At 40.5% G+C, this 16,215-nt stretch overlaps 1 protein-coding gene and 1 pseudogene across 3 annotated transcripts in view; one reads left to right on the top strand and one right to left on the bottom strand.

The window, feature by feature from the left end:
* SPIDR (scaffold protein involved in DNA repair) overlaps nt 1–16,215 on the top strand; it is a 387,966-nt gene that overhangs the window by 358,877 nt on the left and 12,874 nt on the right. The window lies entirely within an intron of this gene.
* On the bottom strand, nt 13,902–14,665 carry LOC118979350 (ribosome maturation protein SBDS-like; annotated as a pseudogene).

Raw genomic sequence — 16,215 nt, 5'->3', positions numbered from 1 at the left:
GATTTATAGTCTGTATAGAAAGATGTAAGTCAGATATGTACACAGCCAAATGTGGAAGGACAGCATTCCAGGTGTCCCAGGTGCTGCTTAGTGGCACCTCACCTTATCACGGAGGTCACTGAAGTCTGTCTAACCACAGGAGCCTTGAGCCGAGATCTCAAGAGGAGGAGGGAACTAATTAGGTGAAGGGGTGGGTTCAGGAAGATACCTAGTGGGGAAAAAAATAGGATTTATAAAGGCTGCTGACAGGATAGAGTGCGTAAGCACTGGTCTATAAGGAGGCAAAAGAGGCATCTGGGTAGAGGCAGTGACCTGAGACCAAGCTGGAGGGGCCAGCTCTCCGCGGCGAGTGCGCGGCTCTGTCTTCCTGGCAGAGAAACAGCAGGGTCCGATGTCCATATCTGCAGAGCAGAGTGGGGGCTGGAGCCTTGGGTAGTAGCCAGTAGAAGGGTGAGCACCAGTCCACAGAGTAAATCTAAGAGTGGATTTATTTAAGAGGGAAATTGACATGTTGGATAATGAATTTAGTACAGAGGGTATAAGGCAGAGGGCAAGAACATTTTGTGATAACCTCTAAGGTTCTGGCTTAGATGACCAGGAGATGGTAGTCGAATGAAGTAGAACATAGTGGAAGAGGCCAGCTTTGAGGGGACAATCTTAGTTGTGTCTTGGAGAGTTGAGAGATGTTTTAGTAGCTGGTTGGGTATATGGGTCTGGAGCTAAAAATAGCATTAATACTTTATTTTTTCACTTTATAAAAATTTTTAGTGATAAAAGTAACACATGTCCATTGGAATTAGTGAAAGATGAATGAAGAGAAAGGTGGTGATCTCCCACCACTCACCCACCATGCTGCAACCTCTTGAGTGGGAGCATGTATGACTTTGCAAAAATGAGATAGTTTGCTACACATTATTCTATCTCTTGCTTTCCTCACTTAACTCTCTAGCAGGGATGACCATCAGGTAGTAGATAGAGATCTAACTCAAGATATTAATAGTCACATTATACTCCCTCAAATGAACAAATTGTTCCTTCACCGATGGACAATCCAATGTGTTTTTCTCTTCTCTTTTGCAATTAATTATAAATAAGGCTGAAATAAATGTTTTGCCCTACATCATCAGTTCCTACTGATATCTATATGCAGGAGGATTTGGGGGTCTTAGGGTTCATATATTTTAAGCATCTTTTTTTAAGAGAGGGAGAGAAACATCAGTGTGTGGTTGCCTCTTATGTGCCTACTACCGGGAACTTGACCTGGCAACCCAGGCATGTGCCCTGACTGGGAATCGAACCTGTGACCCTTTGGTTCACAGGCCCACCCTCAATCCACTGAACTACACCATCTGGAGTTTTTAAAGCATCTTTATTGAATATAATTGACATCACAATTCACTCACTATTTTCATAGAGTCACAGGGTTGTGCAACCATCGCTACAATCCAATTTTGCAACATTGTCATCATTCCAAAAATAAATGCCATGCCCATGTCTGTTAATCCCCATTACTTCTCCCCTTTCCCAAGCCTTCCCTAAACCCTGGTCTTAGGAAAGCACTGATCTCCTTTTTGTCTCTAGATTTTCCTTTTTGGATATTTATGTGGTCTTTCATGATTGGCTTCTTTTAGTTAGCATAATGGTTTCAGAGTCATCCATGATGTAGCATATATCAGTATTTCATTTCTTTTTATGCCTTAATATTACATTATATGGATATGCCAGTTTTTGTTTATTCATTCATCAGTTGATATATATCAGTTTCTTTCTACTTTTTGGCTAAACAATGCTGCTATGAATATTTGTGGACAAGTTTTTGTTTGAATATCTTAAATTCTGGGTCTGTATACAGGAATGAAATTGCTAGGTCATATGGTAACCCTGTGTTTAAACTTATGATGGAATGCTGAAGTGTTTTGCAAAGTGGCCACACTATTGGTCTTTGTATCCTTAAAATTAAAAGATAGCCCTGGCCAGGTGGCCCAGCTGGTGGGAGCATTATCTGTACACCGCAAGGCTGCAGCAAGTTCAGCCCAGATTGGAACACACACAGGGGGCACCTGATCGATGTTTCTCTCTCTCCCCCCCTTCCTCCCCCTCTCCCCTTCTCTCCTTCTCCCCTCTCCCTTCTCCCTTCCTCTCTCTCCAAAACCAATAAGCATGTCCTCAGATGAGGATTTGAAAACAGATGAGCCCTGGCTGGTGTAGCTCAGTAGATTGAGAGATGGCCTGTGAACTAAAGGGTTGCTGGTTCAATTTCTAGTCAGGGCACATGCCTGGATTGTGGGCCAGGTCCCCAGTAGGGGTGTGCAAGAGTCAACCACACATTAATGTTTTTCTCCTTCTCTATCTTCCTCCCTTCTTCGCTCTCTAAAAATAAATAAATCTTTAAAAAATAAAATAAAAAAGATGAAAAGATATTACTAAATTAATTTCGAAAAATATACAAACATTCACACTTTCAAAAGTAATCTCTGAATCTTATGATTTTTATGAATAGCAAAATTAATGACCCCACTGTTGTTTTAATTTACATTTCTGTCTGCTTGTGAGACTGAGTACTTGTTCACTGTATTGAGGCCATTTTGATTATTTTCTCTTCTGTGCATCTTCTTGTAGAGTTAGTACCGAAACATAACTTAGATTGTGATTGGATGAGGAGAGGTGAGAGCAATATAGTGTATGGCCTAGTGGTCCTGAGGAAAGCAGACTAACAAGTCACCCGTCATCTGGGTCTTCCATTTTCTCATCTGTAAAACGGGTAAGAGAATCAACCTTAAAGCATTGTTGAGGACTAAATAAGATAATGCATGTGAGGCTTTGGGGGCTTAAAGCACTCAGACTAGTGGAGAAGCTAGATGTCTTAATGTTTCCATTGCAACACATGGGGATGGCTGGCTGAGGGCTGGAGAGCTAGAGCAAACAGTGGATAGGTGGCCTTGGGATCATTAGGATTTTCCAGACAGGTGGGCGGCCATATGGAAAACCCACAGAGGTGCCTGGAGCACTTATAAAAGCTTTATGTGCTGGAGGAGAGGTATGGCAACCATGGGACAGGGCTGGGTCTGTATAGCTCTGCTTTCCCCAGCCATGCTAAGGAGGCTATAGGATAAACTTTCTTTCTTAAGTAAAGTGATGCTGTGAGCATCACAGATAGACTATGGTCCTGAGCAGGGATTGGCTGTTGGCAAGATGAATTGCACAGACCCAGAATTGTAAAACCTGAATAGACTCTGCAGACTGCATGCAGTGACTCCTCCTGGCTCACCTGCACAGTGTACCCGGGCAGGCAGCTGGGCTGTAAGGAAAGCATGCATTGTGGACAGGCATCTCATGGCTAATACACTGCATGCTCCTCAAGAGTTTGTGCAGTCTACCACCCTAGGGACTTCCCTTCCACCTTCATTCTCCTTGTTGGTTGCTACCTGTTCTCCGCCCATCTGCTCAACTCTCTCAAGGCCCAGGATTGGTCATGGGCTGAGAGGAGAGAGAAGGATGATGGAGCATCTCCCCAGCATTTTCTCTGCCCCACATCTAAAAGCCACTGCCATGCCCCACACTAGTTAGGCCATATGGGAGCCTATTATAAGACCTATTATAAAAATCAGCATCACCTATAGCATGATATTATGAGAAAATATGTACCTGAAGAGCTGGCTTTCCAAGAGGTAGCTAACCCATCTTTATAAACTCAGTCTGAACTATATCCAGTGGGTACCACAAAGATGTAAAAAGAGGAAAATAATTTAGATACTTGGACAGAGAGACGACCTGATTTTTTTTTAGATTCTAAAGAACTTCATACTTAAAAAAATAATTTATAGGTGGGATTTGTAAAACATAAAATTAACTATTTTAAAGTGAGTGATTCAGTGGCATTCAGTCCATTCACAGTGTTGCACACCCACCTCCTATTTTAAAATATTTTTATTTAAATATATTTTATTGATTATACTATTACAGTTGTCCTATTTTTCTCTCTCCTTTGCCCTGTAGCCCCCCACCACCACCATCGTTATTCTCCCACTGTAGTTCATATCTATGGGTCATACATATAAGTTCTTTGGCTTCTCCATTTCTCATACTATTCTTAACCTCCTCCTGTCTATTGTGGAAATAACTATTTACAGTTCTTATTCCCTGTACCTTTTCCCCCATTCTCCTCCTCCCCACTGATAACCCTCCATATGATCTCTATTTCTCTGAATCTCTTCCTGTTCTAGTTGTTTGCTTAGTTCATTTTTGGTTTTTAGGTTCAGTTGTTGATAGTTGTGATTTCACTGTTCATAGTTTTTGATCTTCTTTTTCTTAGATAAGGGCTGGGTGATGATGAACTCCTTTAACTTGACACTCTCTGGGACACACTTGATCTGCCCTTCTATTCTAAATTATATCTTTGCTGGATAGAGCAATCTTGAAAGGCAAAGGTCCTTGCCTTTCAAGACTTTGAATACTTCTTTCCAGCCTCTTCTTGCCTGCAAGGTTTGTTTTGAGAAATCAACTGATACTCTTATGGGAACCCCTTTGTAGGTAACTGTCTCCTTTTCTCTTCCTGCTTTTAAGATTTTCTCCTTATCTTTTATCTTGGGTAAAGTAATTATGATGTGCCTTGCTGTGTGCTTCCTTGAGTCCAACTTCTTTGGGACTCTCTAGGCTTCCCAGACTTCCTGGAAGTCTATTTCCTTTGCCAGATTAGGGAAGTTTTCCTTCATTGTTTGTTAAATACGTTTTCAATTTCTTGCTCTTCCTCTTCTCCTTCTGGCATCCCTATGAGTCAGATGTTGGAACATTGAAAGTTGTCCTGAAGGTTCCTAAGCCTCTCCTCATTTTTTTTGAACTCTAGTTTCTTTATTCTGTTCTGTTTGAATGTTTATTTCTTCCTTCTGACCCAAACTGTTGGTTTGAGTCCTGGTTTCCTTCCTTTCACTTTTGGTTCTTTTGTACCAAACTATTTTCTTTTAGTTCACTTTTCATAGCCTTCACTTCTTCCTCTATTTTGTGACCTTATTCTGTGACCATTTCTGTGACCATCCTATTCGCCAGTATTTTGAACTGTGCATCTGATAGGCTGGGTATCTCTTCATTGTTTAGTTGTGTTTTTCAGGGGCTTTGATTTGTTCTTTCATTTGGGCCATATTTTTTTGTCTCAGCACACCTGTTACATAGTAAGGAGCAGAGCCTTAGGTATTCACCAGGGTGGGGCAACCCACGTTGCTGTATTGTATGTCGGGGAGGAGTCCTATAGGGAACAATCCTGCTTGCCCAGCTCTCCGCTGGCTTTCAGTCACTTCCGCCGCTATCCGCAAGCAAATTGGGTTCTTCTGGTGCTGGTTCCCTGGTGGGCAGGTTTGTGTATATTCTAGGACCATGTGAGTCTCTCCAACAAACTCTCCTGTGAGGCTGGAAGTTTCTCCCACCACCTCAACCCCCACAGATTTTTTCAGTCGAAGGTTTTGAGGCTTCAAAAAGGTCCCTGCACTGGAACCCTTGGTTGCACAATCTGTCTTGTTCCCCAATTGTTCTTCCCACTTTATCTGCACACAGATGTGGGACCAACCGCTCCACCATCCTCCACCTTGCCTGGTCTGCCAGCAGCCTTCTTGCTCTCCCACATCCTCCAGCCACTGCCTTGCCCCAAGTCCTCTCCACCCTGGCTGCCCATCCCCCATCCCTCCTACCAATCTGGATGAATATTTCTTCTTTAACTCCTTGGTTGTCAGACTTCCATACAGTTAGATTTTCTGGCAGTTCTGGTTATTTTTTGTTTTTAAATTTGTTTTTTGTCCTTCCTTTGGTTGTGTGAGGAGGTAGAGTGTTTCTGCCTACACCTTTATCTTGTCCAGAAGTCCATCTCCTACTTTATAACCTGTCTTTACACATGGCAGTGGCTTTGAATACAAAGTGGCATTCTATTTTTTAATAACAGCTTAGTTGACATATAATAATTTTGTATTGTGAAATGCACAACTCGGTGGCTTTTTGTGTGTTCACATAGCTGTGCCACTGTCCCACTCTGCCTCGTCCCTGGCGATCACAAACCTACGTTTTATCTCTACAGACTTGCCTGTGCTAGACATTTCATAAGAATGAAATTATATAACATGTGTTCTTTTGTTTCTGGCTGCTTTCACTTAGAATACTTTCAAAATGCATCCACTTGTAGCATTTTTCAGTGCTTCATCCCTTTGTATGGCTTAATTCTCCATTGGATAGATATACCACATTTTGTTTTCCCATTCATCAGTTGATGTCCATTTTTTTATATTATAAATAATGCTGCTATGAATATTCATGTAAGTCTGAGTGGACATATATTTTCTATTCTTCTGGATACATTTCTTTTGTTTTTATATAGTTCTCCTGTTGGCAGGCATCATAAATAGAAATGCAAAAATAAAACTAGGAAGAATGTGCAGTATCTCTGTGCTTAGGAAAAGACATCTATAAAAAGTAGCCCCGTCCCAAACAACAGAACTGTGAGACTGAAGAGAATCAGGAACTCTGTGTCCAAATACAACGACCAAAGGGCCATGTCAGGAAAATACAACCCACGGTGAGGGAAATCCATCATCCATTGTAACCTCTCTGGAGAGAGACAGTGTTGATAGGGGAGCTTCATGGACTCTAGAAAAGGGAAACCCACGAAGGAGAACTTGGCCATCTTACCAGTGCTGCCCATGGACGACACCTGGGCTTCGCTGGCTGCCAGGCACTCTGAGTTGTGGGGACAAAGAAGCCCTTACCATTCTGCCTTCACAACATGGTACATGCAGAATCTCCTCATTGTCCCTATCCTCTCATTCTCTGGGCGGCACAGCCGGCTCAGCACCTGGCCTCCAGCATCTTGGTCACCAGGTGGAAAGCATGATCTGAAGAGGCTGGCAATTCGCACTTAGACGGTGTCCCTGAGGCCCATTGTTTGCCTTTGACACACCATTTGCTTTATCCTCTCTCTCAAAAGGGTTTGCCTGTCATAACAGGGCTTGGCTTTTGGAATACAAAAGGAGCTTTCCTCCAGGTGGACAGACATCGTGCAGTAGGCCATGCCTTAGGCATTGTGGTGTGGCAGCTGCTGGGGAAACTCATGAGGCTCAGGGATCCTTGAGCCCCACTTGACTCCAAACAGAATCTTCATGTAAGGGATGAAGACTAAATAGTTTTTAAGTACACCATAGGCAATTTGATTTATCACAAAGCTCTATTACTGGTAGCATAAAACAAACTTAATGGCCCAGGAATCTTTCAGTACCTAAGCAGTGGAAGGAGAGCTACACAGGATCCTGTACATAAGACAGTTTGCTAGAAATGATATACTTACCTCCAAATCTTTGGGGGCTTTATTAAATATATCACTTCTCTAAAGCTGGGGACCCTGCAGACAGGGGCTGCTGTCACCAGCCTTAATGGCAGATATCTGCGTGGGCATTGGTGTGGTGTCTGCATGCCTGACGCACTGAAGAGCCAGAGCACCCGGAGCTCCCCGTGCCTCAGCCACCCCAACCAAATTGCAGACACAAGAGCATCACTCCCTGGTCGGAGCTTTTATTCCAAGGCTTGATCAGTGTGTGTGCACTACTCCTGCCATGGTTCTTCCATTATGCAGTTAATAGGGTGTGTCAGTTGTAAGTGACCCTTCCTCATCTGTCCATTGCTCATTCTGCTCTCTTCCCAACTTGAAGCAAAGAATTCAGTAAATAGACTGCTCCACCCCAACCCTGTGGCTAGAATTTCCCAAGGTGGTACTAGAGGAGAAAGAGAATGCTATTTCTAAACAGTAGAGCAGACAAGCTCCAGTTGGCTTACATATTTCCCTTGTATTAAAATGAAAAGTTACTTTTTTGTGTACCCTCAACTTAAAAATTGTTGAGATCCCCATTTCTAATTAAGCCAGTTCTGTTAGATACTATTTCCTTTGTCAGTCGCTTAACAGATATGTTTAAAGCATTTTACTTATCTCTGGCTCTCTTTATATAGAGAATCATTGGAGAACCTCACAGCTCCCTCCTCTGAGAGCTCTGTGTGAAGGCCGAGGGTAGTGGGCATGGAGGAGGCAAGTGCCGAGAGGGAGGTGGTCTGCAGGGCACAGAGATGGCACTGAACACAGGCACTGTTGGTTTCTCAGTTAGGGTTCTAGGCCTCTTGCAGCAACTCAGTTGATAAATGTCCTAGAAACCACATGTGGCTCCTGTGGCCTGAGCAGGGAGTTGGCCCCACCATCTTAAAGTGTTGTAGAAGGGCCGTAAGTCCCTATCATGTCCAACCAGCCTCACCATGGCCATCAAGGCCAATAGCAGGGAATTCACTTTCACCAAGAAGCCGCAGCCAGCCAGGGTGCAGTCCTGACCAAGAGGAGTTGCTCTGGGGGCAGGCTGGGGTGGCCAGGGCTAGGGCCCCCACACCCAGGGGAGCCAGGGTTCACTGTTTGTGTCATACAGTTCTGTTAGTTTTGACAGATCTATATTCTCGTGTAACTGTTCTCTGAAACAGAACAGTTTCAGTGCCCTAAAAATCCCCTGTGCTGTACCTATCATCCCTCTCTGCCTATCTATACCCTCTCTCCACCTCAGACCCCGGCAACTACTGATCTTTTGACTGTCTCCATAGTTTTGCCTTTTCCAGAATGTCATACAGTTGCAATTAAACAGTATATAGCTTTTTCAAATTAGCTTTTTTCATTAGCTGTATGCACTTAAGATTGGTTCCCCCATGTCTTTTCTTGGCTTGATAGTGCATTTCTCTTTATCACTGAATGATATTCTATTGTCCAGATGTACCACAGTTTATCCATTTACCTACTGAAGGATACCTTGGTTGCTTCCATGCTTTGGCAATTATGAATAAAGCTGCTGTAAACATTTGTGTGTGGGTGTTTTTGCAGACGTGTTTTCAACTTATTTATAAATACCAATGAGTGCAGTTGCTGCATCATGTAGTAAAACAATGTTTTGCTTTGTAAAAATTGCCAGACTGTATTCCAAGGTAGCTATTTCATTAGATCCCTACCAACAATGCATGGGAGTTCCTATCACTCCACATCCTCAGCAGCATTTGGTGATTGCAGTGTTTTAGATTTTTACCATTCTAATAGGTGCATAGAAGCATTTCACTGTTTTAATTTGAATTCTCTAATTACATGTAACATTGAACATCTTTTCACGTGCTTATTTTTCATCTGTATATCTTCTTTGATGAGGGTCTGTTAAGGTCTTTAGCCCCTTTCTAATTGGGTTGTTCATTTTCTGATGATTGAGTTTTAAGAGTTCTTTGTATATTTCATCCTTTATCCAATACATCTGTTGCAAATATTTTCTCTTTGTGGCACTTTTCAGTGTCTCTTGCAGATCAGAAATTTTTCTTTTAATGAAGTCAGTCCCACATGACTTTTTTTCTTTCATGAATTATGCTTTTGGTTTTATATCTAAAAATTTATTGTCAGACCCAAGGTCACCGACACTCTCCTGTTTTCTTCTAGGGGTTTTATAGTTTTGCATTTTTTATTTTTAAGTCTGTGATGCATTTGAGTTAAATTTTGTGAAAAGCATAAAGTTTCTTTTAAGATTTATTTTTTTCTGCACGTATATCCAGTTCTTTGAACACTGTTGAAAAGTCTGTCCATTCTGCATTGAAATTCCTCAGTACCTTTGTCAAAGATCAGTTGATCGTATTTATGTAAGTCTACTTCTAGGCTCTGTTTTGTGGTCCACTGATTTATATGTCTGTTCTTAAACCAATATTATACTGTCTTGATTACAGTAGCTCTGTTGTACAATAGAGCTTGAAGTTGGATATTGTCAGTCTTCCATCTTGGTTATTCTCCTTCAATATTGTCTTGGCTATTCTAGGTCCTTTTGCTTTCCATATAAAGTTTAAAATCAGTTTATTGGTATCCACAAAATAACTTGCTTGGGATGGTTTTGAATCTGTAGATCAACTTAGGAAAAATTTACAGCTTAATACTGTTGAGTCTGTCTATCCCTGAACATGGTATATCTCTCTGTTAATTTAGATCTTTGATTTCTTTTAGCAGAAATCATATGGATCTTATAAATACATTGTTACACTTATACCTAAGTATTTTATTTACTATAACATTAATGTCAATGGTGTTGTGTTTTTTAATTTCAAATTTTACTTGTTCACTGCTAGTATATAGAAAAGCAGTTGGCTTTTGTATTTTAACCTTGTATCCTAAAACCTTACAATTGTTCTGTAGTTTTAGTTTTTTTGTTAATTCTCTGGGGTAGTCTGCATAGAAAACAATGTGACCTGTAAACAAGGACAGTTTTTTTTTCTTCCTTTCCAATCTATATGCCTTTTATTTCTTTATTTTATTTCATTAGGTAGGATTTCCAGTACTGTTTTTAATAGTAGTGAAAAGGGACTTTTTTCCTGTTCTTAATCTTAAGGGGAAAGCATTTACTTTCTCACCATTAATCATCATGTAAGCTGTAAGGGTTTTATTCATTTGTTTGTTGTTTTATCTGCTAAAGATGGTATCTCTTTATTCCACACTTTGTAAAAAATAGGTATTAGCTCCCCTACCCTTCTTTTCTCAGTCGTTTTTCCACCACCATACAATTGTTTTTGTATATTGTTGAGTGATAGTCTATTCTATAATCATAATGAAGCCTTGCACACTTTGTCTGCAGGTTGACTCTCAAAAATGGAAACCAATAAATGGTATTTTTATTATGATTATATAAGTATTTTCACTGAATCTTATAAACAAAAAGGGGTTATGTAAGGTTATGTAATAAATCTGACAAGTTCTATGACCAAAAGAAACCACAGAGGGTGATATGGTTATAAATTTTTAACTGGGCAGATCATGGTGGGTAGTCATGTCCCAGGACTATAATTTCTGAAGTAAAAGGTTTACCTTTGCCTGAAGCCAACCATTGTTCTTGTGCATGTAGGTTAACAAACCTTTGAAATGCCAGAGTAATCTTCATTTCCAGGCCCCTCTGAGGCATAGCCATGCTCAAGGGAATTCATGATCTTCTTGTCTGTATACATTCCCCATCACTGTAAATGTTGAATGTTAACTATCCTGTACCCACCAATGTAAAAGAAGTATGGATCTCTCTCTTTACTTTTTATCCAATCACAGAGATTTCCCCACTTTGCTTTCTCCTACTTTCTTAAACTACCACCAATAGATTTTATGTAATCTTTCTTGTTCCCTCATTTGTTTGATTCTTTTTAAATTTTTACTTGTTTTATTGTTGTTCAAGTATGTTTGATTCTAAGTTGATAAAACAAACTGCAAAGCAGCCAATCTCCAGAGTATTTCCTTCATCTGTTGAAAGTTTGCTTCTGGGCATGTCCTCAGTTTAGCTCAAATAATCTCTTAAAATTTTCTATAGGGAACTTCCGGCCAAGATGGAGGCATAGGTGGAAACACTGTGCCTCCTCACGCAACAAGTTTAAAGACAGAAAAGTTTTAGTAACAAAAACACAACCAAAACACAGAAAATTGAACTGTACGGAAGTCCGACAACAATGAACCGTTCAGCCAGACCGGTAACAGGGGCGGAGCCAGCAGCACATCGGGGCCTGCAGGAAAGATCCACCAGACGACCCAGGCGAGCGCAGGCAGCTGTTGGCAGATCCCAGGTGTGGGATGGCAATGGGCAGACCCAGTGAGGATGCAAGGCGGCTGGCTGACCTCGGTCACACATTCACGCACAGATAAACCAGGCGAAGGAACAAGCAGTGAGACAGACCGCATAGCTCTCAGCAGCAGGAAGCAGCTGAGGGGACTGCCATTGCCCCTCTTTGACCCCACCCCCACATACAATGTCACAACCCAGCGACTGAGTTGCCCCACCCTGGTGAACACCTAAGGCTCTGCTCCTCATACATAACAGGCGTGAACAGACCAAAACATTATGGCTCAAGAACAACTCAAAGTTCCAGAGCCAATAACTCTAAGCAACCAAGAAATAGCCAACCTATCAAATGCACAGTTCAAAATACTGGTAATCAGGATGCTCACAGAACTGGTTGATTTTAGTCACAAATTAGAGGAACATATGAAGGCTAAACTAATTGAAATGAAGGGAAATGCACAGGAAACCAATAGTGATGGAAAGGAAACTGGGACTCAGATCAAGGGAGTAGACCAGAAGGAAGAAAAAAACGACCAAACAGAAAAGAAGGAAGAAACAAGAATTCAAAGAAATGAGGAGAGGCTTAGAAACCTTCAGGACATCTTTAAATGTTCCAACATCTGGATTATAGAGGTACCAGAAGGGGAAGAGGAAGAGCAACAAGTGGAAAACCTATTTGAACAAATAATAAAGGAGAACTTCCCCAATCTGGCAAAGGAAATAGACTTCCAGGAAATCCAGGAAGCTCAGAGAGTCCCAAAGAAGTTGGACCCAAGAAGGAACACACCAAGGCACATCATAATTACACTGCCCAAGATTAAATTGAAGGGGAGAATCCTGGAAGCAGCAAGAGATAAGGGGACAGTCACCTACAAAGGAGTACCCATCAGACTGTCAGCGGATTTCTCAAAAGAGACCTTACAGGCAAGAAGGGGCTGGAAAGAAGTATTCCAAGTCATGAAATCCAAAGACCTACAGCCAAGATTGCTCTATCCAGCAAAGCTTTCATTTAGAATGGAAGGACAGATAAAGTGCTTCTCAGATAAGATCAAATTCAAGGAGTTCATCATCACCAAGCCCTTATTATCTAAGAAAAAGAAGATAAAAAATAGGAACAATGAAAGGACAGGAAACTCACAGTTATTAACAACCACACCTAAAACAAAAACTAAGAGGACAGCTAGATCAGGAGTGGAACCATAGAAATGAAGATCACATGGAGGATTAGCAACAGGGGAGTGGGAGGAGGAGAAGGGGGGAGAAGGTACAGAGAACAAGTAGCATAGATGGTAGGTAGAAAATAGGGGGGAGGGCAAGAGTAGTATGGGAAATACTAGTAGTATGGGAAATACTGGTTCCCTAGTTTTGCCTGGTTTATCTGTGCGCAAATGTGGAACCACCTGGTCTGCCAGCACTGTTTGTGCCATGCCCCTCCACAATCCACCACCTCGTTGGGTCTGCCAGCTGCTACCTTGTGTGCCCAGGGTCTGCCAGCCACCGCTTTGCCATGACCCGTCTCAGCTTGGCCACCCAATTTTACCCCTCCTACCAGTCTGTATGAATGTGTCTACTTTAACTCCTTGGTTGTCGGACTTCCATACAGTTCAATTTTCTGTCAGTACTGGTTGTTTTTGTTTCTAAATTGTTGTTGTCCTTATTTTGTTTGTGTGCAGAGGCACAATGTGTCTACCTACACTTCCATCTTGGCCGGAAGTTGAAATAAGTGATTTTTTTTCCTAAGAATAGTCAAGGTTATGGCAGCATGTTCAATGACAATTGCTTAAGTCCTTCACATTCATCACATCTGTTTTTCAGGTAATCTGGAAGTATCACCCAAGCATTAAATATAATGTATTTACATGTATATACATGTATTTCATTAAGAAGAAATAAGACACTATGTTTTATTTTTCAGCAAACTCCCTTTTTGTCATACAGGCATATTCTCCCCAAAATAATTGTAATATAATTTACAAAATTTAACTTTTTATTTGTAGGAGCTTCCTCATTTCACCTTGGAAAGCTACAAAGGCATGAGAGCAGCAAAATGCTTCTCAGGACTTTGTATTTTGAACTTTTTATATTTACCTAAAACTCCAGTTTATAAATAAAACTATCTTTACCCCACATTGTAATACTTATTTAGGAAAGTCTTTTTGTGTACACATGTAACACAAAGATGGAAAACTGCAAATAGTTTGGCGAGAATTTAGCAAACCACAGGAAGAAAATAGTACTGAGAGAAATGAAAACATTGCAGTGTCTTAAAATTGAAGAGATTGATGAATGTCATTCAAATTTCTCATCTCCTTCTTTCACATATTTTAAGTTGAGTACTTCCAAAGAACCTTTGTATTTTGTCTCCTTTTTTATTAGCTCATCAATTTCTCTAAAGCATCCTGGTTCAATTAGACAAAATTTCTAATTGTTGACTATAATCCTCACTTTGTGTAACCTTGATCTTGAGCTTTTCTTGAACCTTTTTTCCTTCATTCACTGGAAGAATACGCATAAACCAAAGTCTCACATGAACACATTCTATCTTCATTTTCTCTTTTAACTGCTTTGTTACTTCCAAAGGTTGCTGTTTTATACTCTTGTTGGTTTAGACTGGGTAGTGGATGTCCTTCATTGCTCTCTGATGAGGATAACAGTTTATGGTCTCTTTGTTTCAGGGTTCATACATTTGTCAGCGACAATAGTGGCAGTGTCCCTAATCATCTGCTCCAGGGGCATGTGCTGATCTTTATCTGGTACTAGAGCCCTACCTCGCCACCCTCCCCACTGCTTTAGTCAAAATCTGCTTACAGAGTTCAGTCTGGTCACCTGTTCCAAATACACTGATGAGGTCTTCCTTCTTTGCAACCAGACCTTTAAAAACACAAATACTGGGTAGGTCTGTAAAACATCATCAAGGTCTTTTTCTACTCCACTTGGCTAGCACTTGACTTTGTTTTTGTAGCAGGAAATTTCAAAGTGCTTCTGGTATGCCATCTGCATGCCACAGTCACATTGATTAGGCATATCTGGTTGGTGGAAGTACAGATCAGCATCGTAGCTGCTCATAGACATTGGGTCCAGTGAACCAAGACAGACATCCACCAAGGGCCTGAGGGCTACCTGTGCCTCCTTGCAATGACCTGGTGGCATGTGACACAGTAAAGGCTGGTAGAGTGCAAGGCACTGTGACCAATTCAGCACACCACCAATTTTTACTTCTTAATCTTTTTACCTTTTTCACACAGCCCCCAACACCCCTGCCATCTGGCAACCATCAGCTTGTTCTTTGTATCTGAGTTTGTTTCTATTTTATTTATTTTGTATTTTTAGATTCCATGTATTAAAGTGAAATTATATAGTGTTTTTCTCTACTTCACTTAGCATAACATCCTGTAGGTCCATTCATCTGTCACAAAGAGTAAATTCATTCTTTTTATGGCCGAGTAATATTCCATGGTATATATATGTACCACATCTTCTTTATACATTTGTCTTTTGACTGGAGTATTTAATCCATTTCTATTTAAAGTACTTATTGAATATAGTTATAACCATTTTATTGTTTTCTGATGGTTTTTGTACTTATTTTCTGTCCTTTTTATATTCTCTTGCTTTCTTCTCCTGTTTGTTTATGACTTTCTATAGTGTTGTCTTTGGATTCCTTTCTCTTTATTTTTCATAAATCTCTCATGGATTTTTGGTTTGTGCTTACTATGTGTTCATATATACCAAGCTATGCTTATAGCAGTCTATTTTAAGTTGATGCTCAACACATAACATTTTACTCATTTCTTCCACGTTTATGTTTTTGTCATTATTGTTCATTTCTTTGGTATGAGTTTATGTGTATTCCTTAATTTCCAGTTATAATTATACATGATCTTTTAACTTTCAAATTAGCTTTAGTGTTGGTTGCCCCACTGTTTTCATTATGTGCTTGCCTTTGTCAGTGAGGATTGTTTTTTCTCCACAATATTTTCTTATTCATATATTTCTTTCTTCTTCTTAAAGAAGTCCCTTTAACATTTATTGTAGTGCTGGTTTGGTGATGATGAACTCCTTTAGCTTTTTCTTATCTGGGAAACTTCACTTCTCTTTCAATTCTAAAAGAGAGCCTTTCTGAGTAGAGTTGTCTTGGTTGTAGGTCCTTGTTTTTCATCATTTTGAATAAATTTGTGCCAGTCCCCTCTGGCCTGCAAAATTTCTGTTGAGAAATCAGCTGACACTCTTAAAGGAGCTCCCTTTAGGTACCTAACTGCTTTTCTCTTGTTGCATTTAAGATTCTCTCTTTGTATTTAACCCTTGGCATCTTAATTATGATGTGTCTTTGTATGGGCTTATTTGAGTTCACCTTGTATTAGGACTCTTTGCACTTTCTGGACTTATATGTCTTATTTGCCAAGTTCGGGAACTTTTCAGTTTCATTTCTTCAGTTTTATTTTTCCAGTTTTACTCTCTTGCTCTCTCTTTTCTCCTTTGGTACCCCTATGATGTGAACGTTGGTACATTTGATGTTGTCCCAAGAGCCCTTAAACTATTCTCATTTTTAAAATTGTTTTCTTTTTGCTATTTTGATTGGGTGTTTTCTGCTATCTTGTCTTCC

Source organism: Sturnira hondurensis, unplaced genomic scaffold (assembly GCF_014824575.4).
Source record: "Sturnira hondurensis isolate 20B ecotype Veracruz unplaced genomic scaffold, ASM1482457v3 Scaffold0022258, whole genome shotgun sequence".
NCBI classification, from domain to species: Eukaryota; Metazoa; Chordata; class Mammalia; order Chiroptera; family Phyllostomidae; genus Sturnira; species Sturnira hondurensis.
Note: the sequence above shows the minus strand (reverse complement) of the source record. Positions and strands in the feature narration are given on the sequence as shown.